A 21,894-nucleotide genomic window follows, 5' to 3' on the forward strand; every position below is an offset into this window, starting at 1 on the left:
TGGCGGCCGGCGAGACCACAGGGAAGGTGTGTATGAAGACACTCGTACTCGCCACGCAGAAGAGATCGCGCTCCAAGGCAGTTATATGCTGAGTTGCTTCCTGCATAAGTAACTTAGTCAAAAAGCCTGAAAAGTAAGAGGTGACGCTCAAGTCAAGGATGCTCTAGATGGTGACACGTGTACAACTGGATGCGAGCCACGTGTCCAGATGTGTAACTCTTAGGAGAGAGAAAGTGCATAGGTATATAAGGGATCCTATCGAACTTCTGAGGTACGCGCGTCTTAGAATACTTCTTTTACGTTTGCGAGAACTTGAGTACGCTGGGAGAGAACATTGCACGGTTCCTGAAGTTCTTAGTTTTCTCTTAGTATTTTGGTGGTTCAGTCGCTGACTTGGGCGTCGGAGCACGATCGGTCGCAGCGGCGCCGTTCTGTCTTTTGCAGGTTCTTGAGGTGAATCAAGGCGAAGGACGGAAGCTAGCACGGCGCAAAGTCGATCCAGATTTGACAAGGCAAGGCTCTTGCGTTCTGGTCAGCAGGCAGGATCACAAAACGATCGTGATATAGTGTTGTGTAACGAGTTATCGCGTTCGAGGTCCAACCATTTTGAAATTGAAGACAACCTGCAAACCCATATAGGTATTGATAGCGCTAATGCAACAGATCCCATCAGAACTCCGCAGATAAGCGTTCTTGGGCGAGAGTAGTACTAGGATGGGTGACCTCCTGGGAAGTCCTCGTGTTGCACTTCTTTTTGTATTTCTTTTTTGTGTTCTGTTTTTCTTCTTCTTACTGGCCCGGACAGTCAAACCATGAGTTCACCTTTTTTGTGTTTTTTTTTTTGCTGACCTCTAAATAAAAATCTTAAAGTACCTGCAAAAACGATCGTGAAATAGTGTTGTGTAGCAAGTTATCGCATTCGACGTCCAACTATTTTGAAACTGAAGCTCACCTGCAAACCCATATAGGTATTGATCGCGCTACGCTTGACGGGTGTGATCATACCAGCACTAATGCACGGGATCCCATCAGAACTCCGTAGTTAAGGGTGCTTGGGCGAGAGTATTACTAGGATGGGTGACCTCCTGGGAAGTCCTCGTGTTGCACTTCTTTTTGTATTTCTTTTTTGTGTTCTGTTTTTATTCTTCTTCCTGGCCTAGACAGTCAAACCATGAGTTCACCTTATTTGTGCTTTTTTTTTGCTGACCTCTAAATAAAAATCTTAAAATACCAAAAAAACGATCGTGAAATAGTGTTGTGTAGCGAGTTATCGCATTCGAGGTCCAACCATTTTCAAACTGAAGGCTACCTGCAAACCCATATAGGTATTGATTGCGCTACGCTGGACAGGTGCGATCATATCAGCACTAATGCACCGGATCCCATCAGAACTCCGCAGTCAAGCGTGTTTGAGCAAGAGTAGTACTAGAATGGGTGACCTGCTGGGAAATTCTCGTGTTGCACTTCTTTTTGTATTTCTTTTTTGTGTTCTGTTTTTCTTCTTCTTCCTGGCCTAGACAGTCAAACCATGAGTTCACCTTTTTTTTGCTTTTTTTTTGCTGACCTCTAAATAAAAATTTTAAAGTACCTAACAAAACGATCGTGAAATAGTGTTGTGTAGCAAGTTATCGCATTTGACGTCCAACCATTTTGAAACTGAATCCCACCTGCAAAACCATATAGGTATTGATCGCGCTACGCTTGACGGGTGCGATCATACCAGCACTAATGCACGGGATCCCATCAGAACTCCGCAGCTAAGCTTGCTTGAGCGAGAGTAGTACTAGGATGGGTGACCTCCTAGAAGTTCTCGTGTTGCACTTCTTTTTGTATTTCTTTTTTGTGTTCTGTTTTTCTTCTTCTTCCTGGCCTGGACAGTCAAACCATGTGTTCACCTTTTTTGTGCTTTTTATTTGCTGACCTCTAAATAAAAATCTTATAGTACCTACAAAAACGATGGTGAAATAGTGTTGTGTAGCGAGTTATCGCGTTCGAGGCCAACCACTTTGAAACTGAAGCCCACCTGCAAACCCAAATGGGTATTGATCGTGCTATGCTTGACAGGTGCGATCATACCAGCACTTAAGCACCGGATCCTATCAGAACGCCGCAGTGAAGCGTTCTTTAGAGAGAGTAGTACTAGGATGGGTGACCTCCTCGGAAGTTCTCGTGTTGCACTTCTTTTTGTATTTATTTTTTGTGTTCTGTTTTTCTTCTTCTTCTTGGCCTAGACATTGAAACCATGAGTTCACCTTTATTGTGTTTATTTTTGCTGACCTCTAAATAAAAATCTTAAAGTACCTACAAAAACGATCGTGAAATAGTGTTGTGTAGCGAGTTATCGCGTTCGAGGTCCAACCATTTTGAAACTGAAGCCCACCTGCAAACCCATATAGGTATTGATCGCACTACGTTGGACAGGTGCGATCATACCAGCACTAATGCACCGGATCCCATCAGAACTCCGCAGCTAAGCTTGCTTGAGCCAGAGTAGTACTAGGATGGGTGACCTCCTGGAAGTTCTCGTGTTGCACTTCTTTTTGTATTTCTTTTTTGTGTTCTGTTTTTCTTCTTCTTCCTGGCCTAGACAGTCAAACCATGAGTTCATCTTTTTTGTGCTTTTTTTTGCTAACCTCTAAATAAAAATCTTAAAGTACCTACAAAAACGATCGTGAAATAGTGTTGTGTAGCGATCGTCAAAGCCCACCTCAAAGTCTTACAAAAAGCATGTTGAAAGCTTTAGGAGCTAATGGACGATTATTTTCTCTTTTTGTAATATCTTTGTGTGAAGTTGCTTAAGAGGGAAACATTAGAAACCGCTTTTGTTAAAGCGTCTTTAGGTCCTTAGTTAGGAGTATTAGGGGGGGTGCGTTAGTAGATAGGTGTAGGAGTAACTAGGGAGGTGCCAAAGTGAGAGAGAAGGTCACACCTTCTTCATGACCATAGTTGGCGCCACTTTCATTAGCTTTTGGGGGGAATTTTAAATTTAATTTGCCTTGCATTTCAGCACCTCTAGGCTATAAATTAAGGTGCTGCCCTTGTACATTTCAGATTTGAATTTTGATTAGAGAAACTATACTCAATTTTTGAGAGAGCATTGGAGAGCTTTGTGCATTCCTCACTAGTCTTATCTTAATGGTTCAATGGTTACCTCAAGTGGCGGGTTGCACACTTATCTTGGAGTCTCCATCCTCCTAGTGGCGTGATCATCCAACCATTCCTCCATCTTCATGAGCCTTCTCTTCTCCTTCCTTCCTTCTCTTTATTTGTTCATGTCTTAGCTTGCTTCTCTTAAAATTCTGTTCAGCATTTTCACCTCCTTTTTAGTTTTGCTTCAGTGCTTTTGTTTCTTTGTTGTTCTTCATCTTTTCTTCTTCAATTCAAGTCTTTTGTTCGGTGCATTTTAGTTTTTGAGTTGTTTAATCGGTGCCTTTGCCTTTTCTTCCAATTCAATCGGTTCAATTTGACAATATGTGGAACTTCCATATGAGTTTGGGTTTTGGAACTAGTTTTGGTGAGTTCTTGTTCATAGGTGAGTTCTTGTTCATAGAACCTTGATCCGATTCTATGATAAAGTGCCTATCTCATATCCAACTCAAGATGATTCCTAAGAATGTCAAGAATCATTCAAAGTGGGCTAGTGGAATCATATCATGTGGTATCTAGAGTTTAGGTGTGTTCTTGTTTAATTTTTGAGTTGTGTTGCACTTTAATTCAAGAGCTCTATAATTCTTGTTGTTTACCTTTATTTTTTTAGGCTTATTTTGAGTTTTATTTCTGTTTTCTTAATTGTGCCTTTCATGTGTTGGTGTATTTTCCTTTTTGAATCCATACAAGTTTTGTCATAGTCATGTGTTTCCAAGATTGTCATCACTTCTTGTAGTACTTTTATTGAATTTGTTGTTTCTTGCTTTAGTGTCATATAATTTTCTGAGTTTGATACTTGATCCTTTGTGCATTTTCTGTTTTAGATTGAGTTCATGCTTGTATTATAAACCTATACAAGTTCCTATACATCATTTTCCATTATGTCTTTGCTAGTTCATAATTCTGTTTTTCATTCTATTAGGATTCCTCTGTTTTTTCTGAAAATGTGCTTACTGTTTTTCCTTATTGCAATTTATTTACTCACTGGAAAATTCTGAAATTCTGTATTTGTGTTCTTCAAAGTGTTAGAAAAGATTAGAAAAAATAAGTACTAAAAAATTCAAAGTACACAAAAAATGATAAATAAAATACAAAAAGTGTACAATTCTGCCGAAAAAAATACGGTAATCTGGCAGCGATTTTGAAAAATTTATCTCAATTAATTGGCCTACTGTTTATGCGTGATTCCAGTGCCATTTTTGAGCTAAGGTCTTGAAGTTTATGTGGTTAAAATTTCATAAGTTCTCTTTATATCTTTCTAGTTAAATCAGTGAACATCAAGCATTGTTTGCATAAAAAATATTTTCCAGTAGCTATTTTTTGTTTTCTTCATCTACTCTAGTGCTTTTGTTTAAGTATTCTTTTGTGTGCCTACTTTCTCATTGAGTTCCTTATTTTTCTTGCTTGTCTTTTGTTCATTAATCTTTGAGTTTGTCAAACATCTAGTATTCCTTTTGTTCTAGCCTTTCATTGCTTATACTTTTTCTTGTTTGTCTTTATTGCTTCTTTGGTTTTGTTGTGGTTGGCTTTGAGATTGGTGTGCCTTGCTTTGACATATTTCATTTGAGGATTCCAAGACCTGAAGATCAGATTGGTGCAGGGACATTATTTCTTTGAGAGTGACCTATTTTTTTGGCCAAATTCACTTCGGCAATTTCATTGCCAAATTCACTGTTTTTGCTAATTTTGTTTCTTGACTTGTTTGTTGTTTTTGTGTGTTTGCTGTTTTTATTTGCAAATGGATGGATTTTCAAGTGATGCATCTTACAAGCAACATTCTCCTTCCAAAAGCTTCGGTTCTTGGAGATTTGCATGAAGCACAACGCACCATTAGGTGTTTGGAAGAGAAATTGCAAAAGATGGAGGTGCAACAAGCTAGGCCATCTCCTTCTATCCATGATGGGCATCATTCTCATAGACCATCTTCAAGAGGCTCTTCAAATCATTTTGACCGTGAAGAAGACCATAGGAGAAGGAGAACTCCACCACAATTTCATGGACATAGACATCATAACTAAGGGGAGAGACATCACTATGGCAATGGCTTCTACCAAGATGCAAAGGCTAGGCTACTTTCGGTCAAGCTTCCTTGTTTTAATGGCTCTAGTGATCCTAATGTATATTTAGATTGGGAGGCTAAGTGTGAACAAATATTTGAGATCCATGAGATCCAAGATGAGCATAAGCTTAAGCTAGTCACCTTAGAGTTTAGTGATTATGCCATGAAATGGTGGCATGGTGTTGTAAAAGACATTATCTATCACAAGGGTCCTCCCGTGGACTCTTGGAACTCTTTAAAGGATCACATGCGCGCTAGATTTGTGCCCCCACATTTTAGGAAAGACCTCATGTTGAGACTCCAACGGTTTCAACAAGGCACGCTAAATGTGGATGAATATTATAAGGAGCTAGAGACGCTCGTGCTTAAAATTGAATTAGAAGAAAGTGAGGAAGCTATGATTGCTAGGTTTGTGAGTGGTCTAAGGAAGGATATCCAAGATATTGTTGAGTTACAAGAGTATTCATCATTAGGTTCTTTAGTTCATCTTGCAATGAAGGTGGAAGCCCAACTTATTAAGAAAAATTCTTTCAAAAATATTTCCAATGATGGTTACTACAACAAGTCTTGAAGGAACAAAAAGTCTTTTTCTCAATTTCCTCCCAAAGATTCTTCTTTCAAACCCAAGGAACCTAAGCCATCTACTTCTAGGCCTAAATCACCCACTAGAATGTCTAATACCAAATGTTTTAAATGTATGGGTTATGGTCACATAGCTGCTAATTGCCCTTCTAAACGAAGTATGTACATGCATGAAGGCATTGTAGTGAGTGAGCATGATTCGGATTCTCCTAAACATTCATGGCATTCTAGTGCATCTAGTGGGGAAGAGAGTGAATGTCCACTTGAAGGGGATTTGTTAGTTGTGAGAAGACTTCTTGGCCAAGTTTCACAACCTTTTGATGAAAGTCAAAGGGAAAATATTTTCCATACAAGATGTCTTATTCAAAACAACATTTGCTCTTTGATAGTGGATGGGGGTAGTTTTGCTAATGTGGCTAGTACAAGAGTAGTAGATAAGCTTGGATTGCCTACTATCTCTCATACAAAGCCCTACAAATTGCAATGGCTTAGTGAAGTAGGAGAAATTGTTGTGAATAAACAAGTCCTCATCCATTTCTCTATTGGAAAATACAAAGATGAGGTATTATGTGATGTTGTGCCCATGGAATCCACTCATGTTCTTTTGGGAAGGCCTTGGCAATTTGATAGAAATGTTTTACATGATGGCTTTACCAACAAACTTTCTTTTGAATTCCATGGTCACAAGGTTACTTTAAAATCCCTCTCTCCTAAAGAAGTCCATGAGGACCAAGTCATAATGAAGAAAAAGAGGGAGAGTGAAAAAGATAAAAAAGATAAGAGTTCTAAGCCTACACTCCTTGTGTCTAGGTATGAAATTGAAAGGGAAATAGTGGATCATCATCCTCTTTTCTTAGCCATCCCTTGAACTCTTAAAGTAGAATCACTTGTTGATAGTCCTCATTGCTTGGAAAATTTGGTAGAGTTTCAAGATGTGTTTCAAGATCCTCCAAAAGGACTTCCACCTTTGAGAGGGATTGAGCACCAAATTGATTTGATACCGGGTTCTTCTTTACCAAACCGTCCAGCATATAGGACCAATCCAAGTGAAACCAAGGAAATTCGCCAACAAGTTGAGGCTTTGATTGAGAAAGGGTGGGTTCAAGATAGCATGAGTCCTTGTGCTATGCCTATCATCTTAGTACCTAAAAAGGATGGCACATGGCGAATGTGTTCGGATTGTAGGGCCATCAATAACATTACAATTAAGTATAGGCATCCCATACCTAGACTAGATGATTTGTTGGATGAATTACATGGTTCAAAAATATTTTCAAAGATTGATCTTAAAAGCGGCTACAATCCTAAGGTGATGGCCATTCAAAATTGGCCTACACCGAAAACCTTGAATGAGGTCCGAAGTTTTCATGGACTTGCTTCTTTCTATAGAAGATTTGTCCCAAACTTTGGTACCATTGCCGCACTTCTCAATGACATAGTGAAAAGGATGTGGTCTTTCAATGGGAGAAGCACAACAAAAAGCTTTTGAAACTTTGAAAGAAAAATTGACTAATGCTCCCATCTTGGCCCTTCCTAATTTCACTAAGACATTTGAGATTGAGTGTGATGCTTCAAGCATAGGTATTGGGGTTGTTCCTTCAGGAGGGCCACCCCATAGCCTATTTAGTGAGAAATTGAAGGGAAGTCATCTCAATTATTCCACTTATGATAAAGAATTATATGCACTTGTTAGGGCTTTGTTTACTTGGCAACACTATCTTTTTCCCAAAGAGTTTGTGATACATAGTGATCACGAATCTCTTAAGTATTTGAAAAGCCAAAACAACTTAACAAGAGGCATGCTAAGTGGGTGGAATTCATTGAGCAATTTCCTTATGTGATCAAACACAAGCAAGGCAAAGTAAACATTGTGGCGGATGCACTTTCTAGAAGATACACTTTGCTAAATCTTTTAAGCTCTCCATATCTTGGTTTTGATCACATTAAGGAACTTTATCATGATGACCTTGATTTTTCTCTCATCTATCAAGAGTGTCTTAAGGGCGGACACAAAGACTTTTTTATACAAGATGGCTTTCTTTTTAAAGGAAAACGTCTTTGTGTTCCTCAATGCTCTATTAGATTATCTCTTGTTAGAGAAGCTCATGAGGGTGGTTTAATGGGTCACTTTGGGGTTGCTAAAACTTTGGATGTGTTGCATGAACATTTCTTTTGGCCTCATATGCATAAACATGTTCATAGTTTGTGTGATAAATGCATAGCTTGCCGCAGAGCTAAGTCTAAAATGCATCCCCATGGTTTATATACTCCTCTTCCTATCCCTTCAATGCCTTGGGTTGATATATCTATGGATTTTATCTTAGGATTACCCAAGACATCAAAGGGAAAGGACTCCATTTTTGTGGTAGTGGATCGTTTTTCAAAGATGGCTCACTTTATTCCTTGCCACAAAGTGGATGATGCATGTCATATCGCAAACCTCTTCTTTCAAGAAGTGGTTCGTTTGCATGGGATCCCTAGATCTATAGTGTCCGATAGAGATCCCAAGTTCTTGAGTCACTTTTGGAAGACCTTGTGGGGCAAGCTTGGAACTAAGCTTTTATTTTCTACCACTTGCCACCCACAAGCTGATGGTCAAACCGAGGTGGTGAACAGAACTTTGGGACAACTATTGAGATGTTTTATTTCGGGGAATCCTAGAGTGTGGGAGAATTTACTACCCCATGTTGAGTTTGCATATAATTGTGTAGTAAATTCTACCACCTCACATTCTCCTTTTGAGGTTGTCTATGGGTTTAACCGCTTAACACCTCTTGATCTTCTTCCTATTCCCCTTCTTGGAGACGTCTTGTGCAAAGATGGGGATGAAAAAGCTTCTTTTGTGAAAAATTTGCATAAAGACATCAAGAAGAGAATTGAGAAGAAGGTTGGCAAGTATGTTGAACTTGCCAATAAAAGGAGAAAGGCATTGTTGTTTGATGAGGGAGATTGGGTTTGGCTTCACTTGAGGAATGATCGTTTTCCTACTCAAAGGAAGTCCAAACTAATGTCTCGTGGGGATGGACCTTTCCAAGTCCTCAAGAGGATTAATGACAATGCTTATGAGTTAGATATGCCTGATACACTCTTAGGTAGTCATACTTTTAATGTCAGCGATCTAACTCCTTTTTCTGTAGGTCTCCAGAATTCGTGGTCGAATTCTCTCCAACTCGGTGAGTATGATGGAGATCAAGATCAAGTGGACATGGAGGCCAATCATCAAGAGCGAGAAGAGTTTGAGGCTCAAGTGGAGGACGCCCATGGAGGTCAAAGCCCACCTCAAAGGCTTACAAGAAACATGTTCAAAGCTTTAGGAGCTAATGGACGATTATTTTCTCTTTTTGTAATATCTTTGTGTGAAGGTGCTTAAGAGGGAAACATTAGAAACCTCTTTTGTTAAAGCATCTTTAGGTCCTTAGTTAGGAGTATTAGGGGGGTGCGTTAGTAGATAGGTGTAGGAGTAACTAGGGAGGTGCCAAAGTGAGAGAGAAGGTCACACCTTCTTCATGACCATAGTTGGCGCCACTTTCATTAGCTTTTGGGGGGAACTTTAAATTTAATTTGCCTTGCATTTCAGCACCTCTAGGCTATAAATTAAGGTGCTGCACTTGTACATTCCAGATTTGAATTTTGATTAGAGAAACTATACTCACTTTTTGAGAGAGCATTAGAGAGCTTTGTGCCTTCCTCACTAGTCTTATCTTGATGGTTCAATGGTTACCTCAAGTGGCGGCTTGCACACTTATCTTGGAGTCTCCATCCTTCTAGTGGCGTGATAATCCAACCATTCCACCATCTTCATGAGCTTTCTCTTCTCCTTCCTTCCTTCTCTTTATTTGTTCATGTCTTAGCTTGCTTCTCTTAAAATTCTGTTCGGCATTTTCAGCTCCATTTTAGTTTTGCTTCGGTGCTTTTGTTTCTTTGTTGTTCTTCATCTTTTCTTTCCTTCGGTGCCTATCTCATATCCAACTCAAGATGATTCCTAAGAATGTCAAGAATCATTCAAAGTGTGCTAGTGGAATCATATCATGGGAAGTCCTCGTGTTGCACTTCTTTTTGTATTTCTTTTTTGTGTTCTGTTTTTCTTCTTCTTCCTAGCCTAGACAGTCAAACCATGAGTTCACCTTTTCTGGGCTTTTTTTTGCTGACCTCTAAATAAAAATCTTAAAGTACCTACAAAAACGATCTTGAAATAGTGTTGTGTAGCGAGTTATCACGTTCGAGGTCCAACCATTTTAAAACTGAAGCCCACCTGCAAACCCATATAGGTATTGATTGCACTACACTTGACAGGTGCGATCATACCAGCACTAATGCACCGGATCCCATCTGAACAACGCAGCTAAGTGGCCTTGGGCCAGAGTAGTACTAGGATGGGTGACCTCCTGGGAAGTCCTCGTGTTGCACTTCTTTTTGTATTTCTTTTTTGTGTTATGTTTTTCTGCTTCTTCCTGGCCTAGACAGTCACACCATGAGTTCACCTTTTTTGTGCTTTTTTTTTTGTTGACCTTTAAATAAAAATCTTAAAGTACCTACAAAAACGATCGTGTTGTGTAGCGAGTTATCGCGTTCAAGGTCCAACCATTTTGAAACTGAAGCCCACCTGCAAACCCATATAGGTATTGATCGGGCTACACTTGACAGGTGCAATCATACCAGCACTAATGCACCAGATCCCATCAGAACAATGCAGTTAACAAAGCTTGGGCCAGAGTAGTACTAGGATGGGTGACCTCCTGGGAAGTCGTCGTGTTGCACATGCTTTTGTATTTCTTTTTTGTGTTCTATTTTTCTTCTTCTTCCTGGCCTAGACAGTCAGACCATGAGTTCTCCTTTTCTGTGCTTTTTTTTTTTTTGCTGCCTCTAAATAAAAATCTTAAAGTACCTACAAAAACGATCATGAAATAGTGTTGTGTAGCGAGTTATCGCGTTCAAGGTCCAACCATTTTGAAACTGAAGCCCACCTGCAAACCCATATAGGTATTGATCGCGCTACACTTGACAGGTGCGATCATACCAGCACTAATGCACCGAATCCCATCAGAACTCTGCATTGAAGTGTGCTCGGGCGAGAGTAGTACTAGGATGGGTGACGTCCTGGGAAGTACTCGTGTTGCACTTCTTTTTGTATTTCCTTTTTGTGTTCTCTTTTTCTTCTTCTTCCTGGCCTAGAAAGTCAAACCATGAGTTCACCTTTTTTGTGCTTTTTTTTCACTGACCAGGGTCGTCTGTGTGCGTGGCTTGTCCTCGCGAGCTAGGGCACTTTTGTCATGCTCCGTCTTTGATACCTGAAAAGAAGTGAACAAAGGGGCACCCTCGCGGCCGTTTGCACTCCGACGATCAAGTCAGCTAGTGAGAAACATCAAAGTGACACACCCTTGGGAGGTGGTCGAAAAAACTGTGCTGAGTGACTAAAAACTGTGAACTAGAATGGTGTTGCCCTTATTGCCTTGTGCTCACAGTGGGTGCGCAGAGAAAACAACTAGGGTTAGTGCTCTGTGTAACTGCGAGAATTAGGTTCAAACTCGGATCCCTTTTCAAATGCCCCAAGGTCCCTTTTTATACACCTCTAATCTTTAAAGCGCGTTAAAGCGCATTGAAGGTGTATCCAAACATTCCTTAGAACATTCGAATCTTAACTGAATTAACGCGTCCCTTGGCAAACTTTCCCTGAAACTTTTAATGAGCACGTGGGTATTGCCACGTGCCCCTTTGACTTGATCGTTTATTCTGTGCAGAGGGTCCTACAGCGCCGCCACCCAACTTAGGGTTTTTTCCATCGTGTGAGCCCTGTTTTCTGCGAAGTGCATTTGTCACGTGGGTTGACTTTTTAGGTGCCAACTCATGCGCCCCAATCACTAGTCACTCGCCCTGGGGGTGTATCTACCTTTCTCTCGTATCACGCACGTGGTTCTCCCCTGGTCATGGCCCTCTCCTGGGTCGTATCTGTCCCAGGACCTCCCAGCAGTGGCGTGGATACTTCACGAGACAGGTTTACCCCTTACTAGTACTAGAATTTAGGGCCTTGAAGCCACCTTTCTCTTCCCCTTGCTACTGTTCTGAACTATCGAGGCCCGAAGCCTCCTTGCGATGTCTTAGCTTGGCGATGCTTTAACCTGGCGGTACCCTTGCTTGGCGATGCCTCTTTCTTGGGCGATGCCTCTCTTGGGCGATGCCTTTCTTGGGCGACGCCTTACTTAGGCGATGGGTTCCCGGAGGGGTTCCACCATGCGTTGACTTTTACCTTCAGTCAACGTCCGATGACGGGACGGTACACAAGCCCCCCAATCTTGAGCTGAAACTTGTTTCAGCGAAAAGACTAAGGCTAAGGCCTCGCCCCTTTGTTCTTGAGATATCTTGATAACGTGTCACTCCCTGACTGGTTGACGTGACATTTTCTGCACCGTCAGCGCTACGTACCCTTGAGGACTCTGACGATGTGATATTCTCTGAGCAAGAAAAGTGACTCTCCAGGTCATGCCTTAATCTTATAACATGTGGCTCAATCGCACGACCCCCTCTTTGGCATCCTATGGCGCCTCAACTGTAATGTTTGGGTCTTCGAAATCCCGTACTTGCACTCATCGTTCCCGTATTTTCCACATCTTCCCTGCGCAGTTCATCCTTCTTTCTAAAGAGTTCTTCTTGCGTTCTTTTATCGTCGACTTCTTCCTTCTGCGTTACCGCCGGATCTTCCTTCTTTGATCGTTTAGGCCATTTATTGACATCTTGTCTCAACATGTCTACTAACTCTTCTTCCTCCAGGGTGAACCCCAAGGATCTTTATGCATGGGCTTCGCGCGAACTCCTTGATGAGTGTTCGAGCTTACTCACCGGCAGAGCCTTGAGGGAACACGTGGGGGACTCGAGCACTTACGATCATCGTGCCTTCGCGAAGAGGCACGACAACGATATCACCGTGCTTCTCTGCACCCTAGGGGAGCCGGTATGCGGAGACGAGCGGGCCAACGACGGGGTCCCCTTTTTCTACTTTTACCAGGTGGTCTTTAAGCGCGTCGGTGTGCGCCTTCCTTTTTCTAGGTTCGAGAGAGAGCTGCTGACTGAGATGAATGCTGCCCCAGCCCAACTGTATCCTAACAGTTGGGCCTTCGTTAAAGCCTTTGACATTCTGTTTGGCTTCCTAGGATGTGCACCCTCTGTAGACATCTTCCTTCACTTTTTTGAGGTGAAGAGGCAGAGAAACAACCTCTGGGTGACCCTCAACAACGTCCCCGGTAGGATTCTTTTGACCCCTTTCCAGCAAACCTTCACAGGGTGGAAAGGTAGGTTCTTCAAGGTGTGTTGTTCCATCCTGGTGCCTTCCGCTCTGGATTTTATTTAATGCTTATTTGAACTTCATCTTTACATTCTTCTCCGCTTCTAACTTCTCTTGCACTCTTACCCGTTTCCGCTTTCTTTTCTATATCAAAGGCTCAACTGGTACTTATCTTCAACGTATTTCTCGGTTGTTTCGCCTTTACTCTGTTGTGTAATCATCTGTTATAGCTGACTAACTCTTGTCTTAGAGAAATCAACTTAGCACCCATCGGTGCTTATCCCTGTGAAAATCAACTTAACTGAACAAACTATTAGTTCGTAGTGATAACACTTAATGCAAGATCACTTACTGGGCAGTGGCTTGGGTCAATCTTAATATCTGAAATGTCGCTCGCCTGAACTGCTAAGTGTCATGCACATTTCTATGCTAACGCCTAAAACTTCGTTGGCCTGGTTCTGCACTGAGGACTTTCAATCTTGCCTCCATTTTCTTAAGCAAAGAGGTCTTCTAATCTGTTCTCGCCTGAACTCACTCGAGGGTGAGGAGGGCTTTCTCTGGTGCCTCCACATTGCCCAGGGGTACTCCCCTTTCCCCGGATGCACTGAGGACTTTAAACTGTTCTGAACATCAGACGCTGGAGCCAGCTGTTCATACTTGAGGAGGGGGCGTCCCGAAGGAATCCCTTCACCCCTGATCAAGGACTAGGCACCCAAATTTAACTTGTATTTATCATCTGACACCGGGGCTAGTTATTCCTACTTGAGGAGGGGGCGTCCCGAAGGAATCCCTTAACCCCTATTCAAGGACTAGGCGCCCGGATTTTAACTCATCTGGTACTGGGGCTAGCTATTCCTACTTGAGGAGGGGGCGTCCCGAAGGAATCCCTTAACCCCTGCTCAAGGACTAGACGCCCAGATTTAACTTATATCTATCATCTGATACCGGGGCTAGTTATTCCTACTTGAGGAGGGGGTGTCCCGAAGGAATCCCTTAACCCCTATTCATGGACTAGGCGCCCGGATTTTAACTTATCTGGTACCGGGGCTGGCTATTCCTACTTGAGGAGGGGGCGTCCCGGAGGAATCCCTTAACTCCTGCTCAAGGACTAGGCGCCCAGATTTTAACTTATACTGGCATACCTGTTATCTTACCCTGGACTTGACTTCTGCTTGACAGTTTGGTGGCGACGCCTGTTTCTGGCGATGCCTTATGTTCCGACAACGCCCTCTCTTGGCGACGCTTCATTTTGGCGACGCCTTATCTTGGCGACGTCTTATCTTGGCGACGCCTTATCCTGGCGACGCCTTACTGTGGCGACGCCTCAGTTTTGTCTTTGTTTCTTTGACCTTTGATCCTAGATCGTATGAAAAGGAAAAAGCTAGAATGGGAATATCTTTGAACTTTTCTTTTCTTTATTTGGGTGACCTCGTTAAAAAACCCCCGAGAGGGAAAAATAGTGTCCCCTTTACAAAATTGGCACACAAGATAAGGCAAAGGAAGAAGAAAACACAAGACTTACAATTTCTCTCTAAATTTGAGTTAGTCTCTCTACTTCTAATTTCCAAATCTGATTTGTACAAGGGCAGCACCTTTATTTATAGCCTATAAGGTGCTGAAATGCAAAGCCAAATGTGCCCCAAATGACACTCAAATTCGGCGCCAACTAGTGCATGAAGGAAGTGTGACTTTCCTTCCTAGTTTGGCACCTCCTAACTCCTATCTACACTCCCCCTAGCATCCCTTACTACTTACACACCTATTTATTACATCCGCACCCCTACACTATAAAAGAAATAAGAAGAGCCATCTTTTGATACTCTTGTCCCAAAGCTCTTGCCATGCTCCTAGTGATTCGTTGGGCTTGGGCCCCTTGTTGGGCTTGGGCCTCATGGGCTTGAGCATCCTCTACTTGGTTTCCATCATACTCCCCGGGTTGGAGAGAATTCGTCCACGAATTTGGGAAACCTGCAGCAAAAGGAGTGAGATCAGTAATATTGAAAGAATTACTACCAAGATAAGTAGTAGGCATATCTAACTCATAGGCATTATCATTAATCCTCTTGATGACTTGGAAAGGGCCATCACCACGAGGCATAAGTTTGGATTTCCTTAGAGAAGGAAATCTATCCTTTCTCAAATGAAGCCAAACCCAATCGCCGGGCTCAATGATTAATGCCTTTCTCCTTTGGTTGACAGTGTCAACATACTTACCAACTTTCTTCTCAATTTGTAACTTGATGCGGTTATGCAAATGCTTAATAAAAGAAGCCTTTTCAAAACCGTCCTTGCATAGAACCTCATCAAGTACAGGAATGGGAAGAAGATCTAGAGGTGTGAGGGGATTAAACCCATAAACAACCTCAAAAGGAGAATGGTTAGTGGTAGAATTTACTACCCTATTATAAGCAAACTCAACATGAGGTAGTAAATCCTCCCAAGCCCTTGGATTCCCGAAAATAAAGCATCGCAATAATTGACCCAAAGTTCTATTAACCACTTCAGTTTGACCATCAGTTTGAGGGTGGCAAGTAGTAGAAAACAGAAGTTTTGTGCCAAGTTTCCCCCATAAGGTCCTCCAAAAGTGTCTTAAGAACTTAGAATCCCTATCGAATACTATACTTCTAGGAAGTCCATGTAAACGAACAACTTCCTTGAAGAAGAGATTTGCAATATGGCATGCATCATCTACTTTGTGGCATGGAATAAAATGAACCATTTTAGAAAAACGCTCCACTACCACAAAGATGGAATCCTTACCCTTCGATGTCTTGGGCAGTCCTAAGATAAAATCCATAGAAATATCAACCCAAGGCATTGTAGGGATAAGAAGAGGGGTATATAAACCATGGGGTTGGACCTTAGATTTAGCCTTCCTACATGCTATACATCTATCACAGAAGGTATGTACGGATTTGCGCATGTGAGGCCAAAAGAAATGTTCATGTAATGTTTCTAAAGTCTTAGCTACCCCAAAATGTCCCATAAGCCCACCCTCATGAGCCTCTCTAACAAGAGATTGTCTTATGGATCCTTGGGGAACACAAAGTATTTTTCCTTTGAAAAGAAAACCATTATGTAAGAAAAAGTCTTTGTGACCTCCCTTGGAACACTCTTGATATATTAGAGAAAAATATAAGTCATCATGATAAAGTTCCTTTATGTGATCAAATCCTAAATATTGAACATTCAAAACATTTAACAAGGTATATCTTCTTGAAAGAGCATCGGCAACCACATTAATTTTACCTTGTTTATGTTTGATCACATAAGGAAATTGCTCAATAAACTCCACCCACTCAGCATGTCTCTTATTAAGCTTGCTTTGGCTTTTCAAATATTTAAGGGACTCATGATCACTATGGATCACAAATTCCTTTTGATCCTGTCGCCAACTCAAGCGAGGAGGAATTGCCTTGTCGCTTCCTTACCCCGCCTATGCAACTGTGCTATCTGCAAGAATGCTCTTAGAACCTTCTCCGAGAACTTCAAATGCAACCTGCAAAACACACAGACGGCGCCTCTAGCGGCCATTTGCACTCTGACGCTCAAGTTAGGTCACAGAATCACCAACAAAAATAATGTGTGTCTATCTCTCTATGATTCTCTCTTTTTATTCTCTCTCTGTGCCTGTGCCTAACAGAATTCTGTTACGCTCTTCTCTACATGTGTCAGAATTGTGTTATGCTTTTGTGCGAAAACGTACCACAATCAGTGAAGACGTGGGTGTCTGTGTTTTCTGTCTGTACCTTTCATGACACGGAGTGCACCTTTATCTGGGCCGCGCCCCTCTCAGACAGTGACACGTGGAGGCATGCAACTCACATCTAACCGTACATGTGCCACTACCTGAAGGGCTCTAGCGCATCTCTTTGTGCGCCGAAGTTATTCCCTTGCGGAGTAACTTAGCGCGCTTCTTCCATCTGGGTGAATCGCACATTCCCAGGAGAACGCCAGGTGTGGCTGGACTAGGCACACTCACCAAGCACTGCTCTCTACATACACAATTTCTCCTCCACGATGTCATGCACGTAATGGGTTGAGGGAGTCACCAATCACTGACTAGTTTACTAACTCCCTCAGGCCACTCTCGTGCACGATTATACCGGCGAGGAGCTCTTCTTTCTCTGAGGTATGATCATGCGAGGTCCATGCGTAACGCTCTCGCTGGGAATCTCAGTCCCAGTTTAACTGCGTGTAACACGAAACCCCGATGACCATGCACCCGATGACTGATCTGTCGGTGGCCACTCGGTTACTGACCACCGATCACCATACCGGGTGATCTCCTCCCTGATCTCTCTGCCACCTGATCCACGTGTCACCCTGCGAGTGGTCCACGTGGTTATCTGCTGCTAACATCACCGACTACCGATGACCGACCGGATCACAAGCCCCCTAGTCTCGAGCTATGAACTCGTTCTCAGCGAAGAGACTAAGTGGTCGCGCTCTCGGTCCATGTGGCAAGTGGGGCCACATCACGTGCCACCTCACGTGTTGCCTTTTGACGTTATGACTTCCTCCCTTGATCTCGCGACACGTGGACGCATCAATGGCCAGCATGGAGCGTCGCTAACGCTTCCTTATTCAAATAGGCGCGCGCTTTCACTGTTTCATCATCTTCTTCAACACTCCATCTCTCAAACACTTCGAATCTCCTCTCTGCGCGCCCAACTTTCTTCGAACTTTCTACCTCAAGACCTTCTGCGATCATCTAAAGGTATGACTTTTCTTCTTCCTTGGTCCATTTAGGTTCTTTTCACCGATTGCATTCATCTCTTTCACTACCATGCATTCATCTTCTCTGTTTTTCTTCTTCTCAACCCGCACTAGGGTTTTCTTCGCTTTCTACTTCTCCCTCTTCCTCTTCTTCGCCTGGACCTTTCTTTCTTCTTCCCTTCCTCTGTTTTTCACCGAACCATTCATCATTCCCTCTTCTTCCGTTCATCTGACCTTTTGCTTTCCTCCATTGCAGTTACCTCGCAATGGCTCGCTTGAAGCAAACCGCTCGCATGGTTGCCTCCTCCTCTGGTGCACAGCCTTCAGCAAGTGCACCAGCGTCACCTCCTCCTGATGCAGCTCCCTATCAGGACTACGCCAGGGTCTACGACTGGGCTCCCCTGGCATTGTTGGCCGAAACTTCCACCCAACTACCTAAAAATCATCTCAAGACCCTTCTGAGCAACGGCCTTGATGAGCCTTCCTGCGCCATCGACAGGGAGAACGACTTCAACGTTCGTGTACGCATTCCTCCTCGAGGGATGCCCATCTGTTTGGACGACAGGGCTACCAATGGGGTGCCCTTCACCTTCATATACTCCGCCATCTTCAAAAGGTTGAAGCTGCGCTTGCCTTTCATCTTCTTTGAGAAGGAGTTGATGATGGAGCTAAACGTAGCCCCTTGCCAACTCCACCCGAATGCCCGGGCTTTCATACGGGCATTCGAGATCCTCTGCAACTACTTTGGGCATAACGCCTCATTAGACGTCTTCCTGCATTTCTTCGAGGCGAAGAACCCTGGGGATAGGTCTTGGGTCAGCCTGAATGGAGTTGCTGGACGAGTGCTCTTGGGCCTGTACCAGCAATCGTTTAAAGATTGGAAGGGCAGGTTCTACATGATCTCTGCTACTCAGCAAAGCCCATCGCTGCTCGAGGGGTTTCCTCTTTACTGGGTTCCTGGAGTCGAGTTCAAGAAACCCTGGGGCCTTGAAGCCATGGCCCCCTACGAGCGCGAGCTGTGTAGGTTGCTCCTAGGGGCAAAGTATAACTCGGCTCTTCTCATCAAACACGAGTTTGATGTGGTGTCTCTGAAGAATTACATAGGTAGGCTCTTTCTCTTGCACCCCTTAGAATACTTGCACACTCTCATGCATACTTGCATAACATTTTATCCACTTGCATAATCATGCCATCTAACTCTTCTTTTTACCCTTGATGTAGATATGACTTCAGGGAAAGATAGGAGGAGGGCATTGCTGGAGCTTGCCCGGACCAGGGGAGCCAAGGGGACTGGTTCTTCCTCCTTCACCACCGAGCCTATCGCAGCTCCCCCTCTCTCGGTCGCGCCAGCTGAAGGCCCCGAGCCAGAGAGGAAAAGAAGAAGGCTAGTAAAGGCCTTTCCCACCGCTGTGGCGGTCGCTGCTGATCCTACCCCCTCAACTGAGGAGGAGAGTTCTGGCTCTCCCCTCATACATCGCAAGAGGAAACATCAAGAGGTTGGGGGGGCTTCTTCTCTCAGGCCTGAGGAAATTGAAGTGGTAGAGATCGATGAGGGTTCACCCCCACCTCCTCCTACTCAACCTGCCTCAGCACCAACTGTCTCTCCCTCCCCTCAGCGCCTACCATCTCCGACGCCTCAACCTCTGTCTCCAGCATCACTTCCACCTCCACCCCCAGCGGGTCAAGCTATTGGTCAACTCACTCCACCTGCTGGGGGTGATTCTGCCCATTCAGGGGGTCTCTCAAGACTTCCTGCATCACCACCACCGCCAACCTCTGCTGCTATTGCTGAAGTTGGTGAGGCCAGCTCGCAGCCAAGCAGATCTGGCGCCAGCAATGAGAATTTCAGTCGGGTCATTGCCCTGGTTCGACACTTCATACGCAGCCGTGAGCTTCTCGAGTGGAGTGGGCAGGAGGTGGATATGCACTTGGCCAAGCAGATAGTGCTTTCCCTAGAGTTTTCCACCCAGCACCGCAAGCAACTAGTCCAGGAGAAGAGGATCAAGGAGCTTGAGCACGACAAGGAGTCACTGCAAAGTGACTTTGAGGCTGCCCAAGGGTCCATAGATTTGATGAGGGACATGGTGGAAAAGTCCAGGAAAGAGTACCTATCTTAGGTCCAAGAGACCATCAAGACTGAGATCTTGATGGGGCAAGCTGTCAACGCTCTGGACAGCGAAGTGGCAGAGCTGAGGAGCAAGGTAATCAACTTGGAGGCTGAGACTTCCTCCCTACGCCAACTGAACTCACAACTAACGGAGGATCTCAAGTCCACCAAGGAGGAGGCCACTGAAGGGGGGAGGAAACTTGAGAAGGCAGTGGACGAGCTTTCTGCGATGAAGGTCGAGCTTGCCGAAGCAAAGGGCAAACTGGGAGAAGCTGTCTCTTCCATTGCTTCGCTCACCGTTGAGAAGAACGCCTTGGAGAGTTCAAAGCAAAAGCTCGAAGATGACAACGCCGAACTTATGAACGTGGGTGTTGATGCCCTTGCTGATGGGTTCGAGTTGGCATTCGAGCAGATTCGTTGCGTTCTTCCTGACGTGGACCAGTCGCAGTTCAGCATCTACCACGAAGTGGTAGATGGAAAGCTCATTCCTCTTTCTTAAGTTTTCCACTTGTAATTTCATATTTCTGTGTACTTGAAACTTGTATATAAACCTTGGTGTGAATACATACTCGTTTCAGCTATATGCTTCTTCTCTCGTACCTTCTTAAGCTTCATCTTTCTTTTTACACACGACTAATTGTTAGCTAGCTTAGGTTTAGCGCGATCTGTACTCTTTGATCTTGGCCTCTACCTTGATCACGACTAACTACTCCCTTAGCTTTGTCTTTAACAGTTCTTATGCATAGCTTTGTGCTAGATGACTGACTAGGCATAGTCTGGCTACTTCGACTTGTTCTGTAAGAACTTGTTTGGAAAATCTTCCTCCGACAAGGCGCTACGCACTAGCATCCACCGACAACTCATCAGTCATCGCTCTTCAGTCTTCACCTTGCTTCTCTATCGCTCTAACGCTTAGTGCATAGAGGACTTTGACATCAATCGTCTGAGGTGATGCCTTGTTTTGGGGGAAGAAGAGTGTTTCTCGATAGCCCCTCTTACCTTCCCCAAGGTCATCAACGTTGAGCGGATCGGGTCGTTCTTTCCCTTCCTCACTCCTAGGGTGAGAAGGATTTAAACTAAGGGCTTTACTGGGCCAATATTGGTATATGCCAAGTGGGTAAGGACGTTTGTCAAAATCCTTCCTTTCCCTCTCTTGGTCTTACTAGCACCCCTGGCCTTTCGAACCCTAGTCGCCTGCACTCACACCTGAGGTGAGGAGGACTTAGATTAGCGCCCATATTCGCACCTAGGGCGAATAAGGCCTAACCGATCACCTGCACTCGCGCCTGGGGCGAGGAGGATTTTAACTTGAAAACTTTCGCACACTTGATATGCTGATAATCTTTTCATTGGGTGGCCTCGTTAAAAACCCTCCTTAGGGAAAAGAGTGCCCCCTTATTTGTTCAACTGTTTTCAGTATATACATTGAGTGTGTCTTTAGCGCGAGAACGCAACACTAGTACAAAATTTGAAAACAACGACTATTTATTTAGTGCGGCTTTGCGTTTAAACGCATTTGTAAAAAACGCGGTGGCATTTTTGTAATTAAATTGATTTACAAATGCGGTTCTAGGGTAAGACCGCATTTGTAAATCAATTAAAATGAATTACAAATGTGGTCTTTACTATGACCGCAGTTGTAATTCATTTTAATTGATTTACAAATGCGGTCTTACCCTAGAACCGCATTTGTAAATCAATTTTACCCTAAAAATAGAAGCGCGCCACTGGTTTTCACTTTCACTTTCGTCTTCTCCGCTCTTCGTTTCAACGTTCTCAGCTGTCTCCGCTTTGCATTGTAAGTTTCAGCTCTCTCTGCTTCAACGTTTGTTTTCGTTTTCGTTTTTGTCATTGTCATTATTCACTTCCTTGGCATTGTCATTTCGTTTCCTTACTCGTTTTCTGCATATAGGTGGTTACTGTTCTATTGGTTCTCTGGTTTTTTCTGCTCCGCCACCGCCACTGCTTCCGTCACCGCCACTGCTTCCGCCACCGCCTTCGCCT

At 43.6% G+C, this 21,894-nt stretch overlaps 1 non-coding gene and 7 pseudogenes across 1 annotated transcript; all 8 read left to right on the forward strand.

Moving 5' to 3' along the window:
- Nucleotides 1-991: 991 nt before the first annotated feature.
- On the forward strand, nt 992-1,110 carry LOC137819936 (5S ribosomal RNA; annotated as a pseudogene).
- A 238-nt stretch (nt 1,111-1,348) lies between these two features.
- On the forward strand, nt 1,349-1,467 carry LOC137819949 (5S ribosomal RNA). The gene has a single exon (XR_011082508.1). It is a non-coding gene; the product is annotated as a 5S ribosomal RNA (ribosomal RNA).
- A 239-nt stretch (nt 1,468-1,706) lies between these two features.
- On the forward strand, nt 1,707-1,824 carry LOC137819812 (5S ribosomal RNA; annotated as a pseudogene).
- A 238-nt stretch (nt 1,825-2,062) lies between these two features.
- Nucleotides 2,063-2,181, forward strand: LOC137819873 (5S ribosomal RNA; annotated as a pseudogene).
- A 238-nt stretch (nt 2,182-2,419) lies between these two features.
- On the forward strand, nt 2,420-2,537 carry LOC137819796 (5S ribosomal RNA; annotated as a pseudogene).
- Nucleotides 2,538-10,079: 7,542 nt separating this feature from the next.
- On the forward strand, nt 10,080-10,198 carry LOC137819859 (5S ribosomal RNA; annotated as a pseudogene).
- Nucleotides 10,199-10,430: 232 nt separating this feature from the next.
- On the forward strand, nt 10,431-10,549 carry LOC137819879 (5S ribosomal RNA; annotated as a pseudogene).
- A 242-nt stretch (nt 10,550-10,791) lies between these two features.
- On the forward strand, nt 10,792-10,910 carry LOC137819838 (5S ribosomal RNA; annotated as a pseudogene).
- The last annotated feature ends 10,984 nt before the right edge of the window (nt 10,911-21,894 follow it).

Source organism: Phaseolus vulgaris, chromosome 10 (genome assembly GCF_051622355.1).
Source record: "Phaseolus vulgaris cultivar YP4 chromosome 10, ASM5162235v1, whole genome shotgun sequence".
Lineage (NCBI taxonomy): Eukaryota > Viridiplantae > Streptophyta > Magnoliopsida > Fabales > Fabaceae > Phaseolus > Phaseolus vulgaris.